Source organism: Neltuma alba, unplaced genomic scaffold (assembly GCF_004799145.2).
Source record: "Neltuma alba isolate B1F8T4 unplaced genomic scaffold, ASM479914v2 tig00011557_pilon, whole genome shotgun sequence".
In the NCBI taxonomy this organism is placed as follows: Eukaryota; Viridiplantae; Streptophyta; class Magnoliopsida; order Fabales; family Fabaceae; genus Neltuma; species Neltuma alba.
The window spans coordinates 643,099-649,533 of record NW_021636216.1 but is presented as its reverse complement, the minus strand read 5'-3'; positions in this window follow the sequence as shown (position 1 = coordinate 649,533).

Below are 6,435 nucleotides of genomic sequence, written 5' to 3'. Positions count from 1 at the left end.
CTATAACTTTAATGAATAAATGGCAATGATGTGTTGACACATTTATGACTATAAGACATCAAGGAAGAGGAATAGCAAAGGTTAAACAAGTAACCTGTCACACATCCTTTATTATTATATTATACATCAATTGGAACCATTAGGAATCATTATTCAAGTTTTAAGTATGAGAAAATTTCAATTTCACAATTCCCATTTTCGGATTTCCGTACACTATTCACAACAATTTAGGCTAACTTTGAAAATTCATAACTAATTATAGAAAACATGAAATGGGATGATTCCAAGTTCTATAGAAAGCTCTTGACATGCTTTTTAGAGGAAAAATACTCATTAGTATCCGGATCTCATACATCATTTTCAGATTTTGTTCAAAGTGATACTATTCATTTGTTCGTTTTTCAATTTTTCAGGATTTATGCCTAACTTTAGAAGTGTATAACTTTCTGTACAAAACTCTGAATTTAATGAATTGCTACTTGTTTTAAAGCTAAAAATGAGATCTATACGCATGTCAAATTTTAGATTCAGATGTATCCAATTTCTCAAAATCACATTCGTCAAACTTTGCTCTAAAAAGTCAACTTTTATTTCTTTTTCATACCATTCTTGCCTTTTCTTTTTCTTTTCCTTTCATCTAGTTTTTTCCAATCATGCAACACATGCATAGACATAATTCCTTAGTCAATTGTTCATAAATAGAGTATCCTTAATCCTCAGTATAATATTTTAACATTGTTTACAATGATATATAACAACTCATAATAATTTACAACTCATAACTTTATTGACATTTAACTTAAACTTCTTCCAATATGACTTCCAATCCTTTTCTCCTTGCCATTGGCAACACCACTTGAGGTTCCTATTATTGTTTATACATTGAGGGGGTGAGATTTCAAAGAAATCTCAGTAGCAATAAATCATAATTATCATGTCAATCAAACTCCACAAAATGTGACGTTACAATACGTAAAAATTAATTTCAAGATCATGAATAGCACATTATTCCATTAAGAAAATTAGTACATATTCACAGTTCATATCAATGTGCATTTGGCCAAAGCATAGCAAATATCAAAAAGCATTCCATACCATAGTATAAATCAATCAATTCATACTAACATAAAGCAAGCAACATATGCACATTAAGTAAGCAAGAGAAACAATCAAATTAGATTCAAAGCTACTTCTTTTATACTTGAACCAATTCGGCCTCTTCAATTCTTTTGGATTCCTTCTTGTTCTCTTACACAATGCCTATCAATTCATGCATAAACTCATTCCAATTTATCAATGGTTCAAGCATAAAGACTAATGGTTGGTATTAAACTCAATTAAACCCCTATTTTCCTTGATTTTTAACATAAATATTCCCTCTTTGTTTCCATTCATCTCTTGGTTCATTCCTACACAATTTTTTATGTAGAATCCAAATATGAAATCAGAGTTATAGAAATCAAACTCATTCCCCTTCAAGTTGAGTTGGCTGAATAGGGGGTATATACTTTCAAAAATTTTATTTTTGATTCCAATGATCTTAAACACTTCCCAATAGTACATCCCTACACAAAAACATGTTTTAAACCCATTGGAATCATCAAATCAAGCCAAAACAATTTGCTTCTGCATGAACAGTGCTAGGCTGAAATGCACATATATAACCCTAAGTGGATTTTCTTCCAAAAACCAATCCATACACCACTTAATCTTACTTATTTCACTTGGTATTTAAGATTTCTATCCTTCCCTAAACCTTCCATGAACAGACCGAAATTTGGCAGCATCGCACTTGAATTTTTCAACTAAAAAACTCAACCAAAACTACCTTAAAGCTTAGGGATAAGAAGGCTTAAGCATACCTTGGTGTTTTCTTGGTGTAAGTTGGATGATTCCTAGCCTAAAATGCTCAAGAATTTTGTCCAAATGGAGCTGGAGTTATGGTGACAGAGTCTCCCCTTCTTTTTCTAATTTTTCAACATTTATTTGTATTTTCTAAAGGGATATATAGAAAAATCTAATGTGCCTTCCCTCTCTCTATTTGGATGAAATTTGCCACCTCATGGGGGTTATGTAGCAGTCATCAAATGCCAGAAGAAGTCAGATTTGAACAAGTGGCCAATTTCCAGATTTTTCCAAGCATTTATCCATGAATTTCACATTTTATTTAATAAAAATAGAGGGACTTGGAAGCTACACGAAATTGGGCCCTTATTGGGCTCAATGTGGACCCCAAAAATGATTTGGAATGGTCTAAAAAGCTAGCCCACAAACCAAATCACTATCTCAAACCAATTTGAAACTTTATCGGTTACTATTTACTAGTAACATTCTATAATTTTTTCAGACCTCCAAAAATTCATTTCTCTCCATGATAATTCACCTTTTAATATGAGAATATGATCTGAAAATTTTCATAATTTTTTTGCCACCTCTAAGTATTTATTTTGAATTTTCTCCGTTAGGCCTTTGTCGATGTCACTGTGGGAAAAATGAATTTCTAAGCTTTCAAGGCCCAAAACCAATTTTATAAATTCAAAAAAGTATTTATATGGTTTTTTCATATTTTTTCTAGATTTATTGAGGCCTCTATATTAAAGTAATTATTTTTCCTCAATTTTTTGTTGTTTTCCCGAAAAACCTCCGTATTCGGAAAATTCAATAAAAATTCCTTTTTCCATAGTTTTCACCTTTAAGGCCTCCATTGAAGTTCCAAAACCTATAATTCACCAATTTTTCATTTTTAGGGAATTTTCTCGAATTTTTCTCAAAATTTCTTGTTTGCCCTTCCTGGACCGATAAATTTGAAAATGCCGGTCCAAACCCTTTTTGAGTTTCACACCGTGCTTAGTTTTCTTAGCCAATCTTCTTTTCCTACTGGCCCTCAACCAAAATTTTCATCTTTTCTATCAATGCTAAATTTGGCGGGATGTGACATAAACTTAAGGTTGGTAGTAAAAGGAAGCCAAGAGGACAAGAGGAAACTTAAAGCTATAAGGTTGTGAACTTACCTTTCTTGTGTACTTGATGTGTATGCTTGTGTGTTGATCTGCATTATGTTATTTGATGATGATATGAGATGTAAATTGTAACACCTTAACTTTTTACCAAATTACCATCCAATTACAAGTAAATAGAATCACATTTGATGGCCAAAAGTTTGAAAAATAGACTTTGAAAAATTTTGCTCGCTGGCTACTATTCATAGCAACCCATAAATTAGCCAAGCTTTGAAAATTCAAAACTAATTAATTTTAGAAAAATAAAAATTGAGTGATTCCAAGTTCTATTGGAAGCTCTTTAGAATATCTTTTAAGAAAAAATAAGCTCTAGACAAATTGTCTTTAAATTCATGCCTAGTTTGAATTTTAAAAACTACTGTTCATTTGGTCATTTTCCAAATTTTGGATAGGACATCTTGCACGATTATCCATTTGAGGCATATTACCACTAATTTTAAAGGAAAAAAATAAGACCTATTGATCTGAAAAGTTTTGTGAATTAACTCCCTCAATAGCTTAGATTCACATCGGTCATACCTTCCCCTCAAAAGGTTGACTTTTGTCCCTAACTATCGATTCTTTCCATAATTAAACCTCTAACTTGGCATGTAAGAATGGTTGATCACCCACGATGGGGGTGAATTGGGTGTTAATTAAAATTAAAAGCCTTTTTCCAATATAAGAAAATTCATAAGAAATTCTAAGTATAAAAACAATGAAAAGACATAAGCATAATCACAATAGTAAAATAGTTTAGCTGGAAATATAAAGAAGTAAGGGAAGAGAAAATGCAAACTGTGATTTATCTTGGTTTGGTCCTCACTGACCTACATCCAGTCCCCAGGCTCCTCCTGAGATTTTCAATCCACTATCTCCCTCAAGTTTAACACGGGTACTTGAGAACCACTACAACCATAAGTTTGATCCGGACACTTGTGACGCCACTTACAATCCTTAGACTAATCAGTCTATTCAACAACAACCTCACACTGAGGTAAATACTCCCCCTTACACACCGTAAGGGTACAATCTGATAATGATAATGAAGATTGAATATTTCTTCTCTCAAATAAGTGATAGATGAATTTTAAGCACGTCTGGGAAACTCTCCTCTCTATCTTACGAATACATATGTTATAGTCTTTGAAGTACAGAGAAAGGGAGTTTTCTCTCAGAGCTCTAAATGAGAATGTGTTGATTCGGTATTTTAGCATTTGATGTTGTAAGCTCAGAATCTTTTTCTTTTTCTTGTTTTGAATGCTCTTCTATTTATAGATGATGTTGGGTACTTGACCATTAAGCGTCTTCTTCTCGTTTGGCTTGAGGAATGTGACCATTGAAACTAGTTGTTGGAAGCTTCTAACAAAAGTTGATTCTTCACATCATAAATTTATTGTAGCTCTTTACCTAAAATAATCTTCCTCAAATCAAGTGATAAGTATCTGATAATCTCAGAAACAATAAGTTGGAAAACATGGAATCAATCATCAGATATTTAGAAAGTAAGATGAACTTACTTGATCGATGCCTTGATCGATAATCTTTTGATCGATCATATTATCGATTAATTATAGGAGAAATAGACTTAATAGATGTAGCATTTATCGAGTAATTTATGGATTAACAGATGATCGAACATGTGATTGATAACTGATGAAACATAAATGCAGTGAGCTTTAAATGTATAATGCAAGGATAAGCTTTTTCAAGTTATGTTTGCCTTCACATCCTTTCAATAGAGAGTTATGTGAAAAAGGAAGGCTGAGAAAAGTTTAAAGATAAAAATATGAAAGATTTTGAAGAACATCGTCAATAGCTGTTATGAAATGAACTGATTCAATGATCGAATAAATGATCAAAAAAATGTTTGATTGATCATATTATCGATAAAGCTAAGTATAAGAGAAATATATTTTCAAAGTGTATTGATCGCATACTTTATTGATAAATGGATGATAGGAAAACTGATCGATAAAAAGGTTTAACAAAGACTTTCACAGTATAGTCACAAAATATATGATGATTGAGTGAGTGATCGATTAAATATTAATCGATTAAGTGATCAATAAATGAACATTGAAATCTCTTTTTGGAAAAAGGAAAGACTTTGATCGATCACATTATGTAAAAAATAGAAGTTTCAGAAGATTGGATGATTGATCATTTTATTGATAAATCAATGATCATTCAGGTGATCCGAAAATAGCATAAAACAGATATATATAGTGAAGGTGATGATGATCGATTATCTGATCGATAAATCTCTAATCGATCAATTGATTGATTAAAGATGTTGACAGAGTACTCAATCAGAACACATCATCGATAAAACCAGTAAGTTATTATGTAAATTTTAGAACAGTTTATTGATAAGTTATTGATCGGTAAAGTGATTGATAAATAGTGAATTAACCATAATATAAAGTGAGTATGAAGATTTTACCATTTATCTGTGTTCTCATCAATAACTTGTTGATCAATCAGGTCATTGATAAATCTTTTGTTATGAGTAAGGAAATTCAACCTTTTTCCTGACAGCTTATCGATCAACCAATAATCGATTAAGTGATCGACTATTTCCTACAACATCTTATATTAAGCAGTTATACCAATGATCGATCAGTTGATCGATTAATCTGCAAGTTATTGAGTACAGTAAATTATCTATCACGTGATCGAATAAACTTAACAGTATATAATTTTAGAATATGTGATCTAAGAGATGATCGAATAAAATCTTAATAGTTATTCAGAGAAACTTACAATTTGTCTGATGGCTTATCGAAAACCTTATTTATCAATCAAGTGATCGATAAATACATTTATCCATAACATTATCCGAAAACCATTTATCCATAATGTTATCGAAAAACCATTTATCTAACAAGTTATTGATAAAACCTTAATAATGTATATGAAGATAAAAGAGAAGAATTGAAGGGATAGGGCTAATAATTCGATAAAGTGATCAAGTATGTAGTTGCTTAATCAGGCTCGAGTAACATATGATAATGGCTTTTCATTTTCTTATTTCTTCTAGTACTTTTACTCAATAACATGTTTGAGTAGCATGTTGCTCGAGAGCTTAATTAATCAATATAGAACTTCTGGTCTTTGCCTCAATAAATTCAAATTCTTATTCAAGCAAAATGAAGGTTAACTTTGAGTGATCATGAATCTTCCGATTCAACTCCAAATTTTGCAAATGACCTATTCCCAGAAAGCGCTTTGAGTCTACTTTCTAATCCAATAAGAACCACCTCAAAATTCATTGTAGTTGCAAAGTTATCTTCATCATAGTGACTGAAGGTCAGAATAAAGGCGTTAATCCTTATTGCAATGTTTCAAACAACATATCTCCCTCATATGAAACTCTTTGAAGTTGATTTTGGTTTTTATAAATCGTGTTCTGAGTCTAGTTTCATATGAATCA